Source organism: Calidris pugnax, unplaced genomic scaffold, assembly GCF_001431845.1.
Source record: "Calidris pugnax isolate Ruff unplaced genomic scaffold, ASM143184v1 scaffold205, whole genome shotgun sequence".
NCBI lineage: Eukaryota > Metazoa > Chordata > Aves > Charadriiformes > Scolopacidae > Calidris > Calidris pugnax.
Genome location: NW_015090943.1, coordinates 271,787 through 272,013, shown reverse-complemented (window position 1 = coordinate 272,013; position 227 = coordinate 271,787).

The following is a 227-nucleotide window of genomic DNA, read 5'->3' as shown; positions in this document are numbered from 1 at the left end:
TTTTTTTCCCCCAGTGTTACCCTTTCCTTTTATTTTTTAACCTAATTTATTCTATTTTTGTATATTTATTGCGAGGAAGCAAAGGTTGTGTCGGATGCAAGAGAGAAAAAAAGGGGGAAAATTAAAAAATAAAACCCGGATGCTTTTTTTTTTTTTTCGCCCTTTTTTTTTGTGGTTTTTTCAAGGGTTTGGGGGGGATTTTTGTGAGGTTTTGAATTAAATTAAAA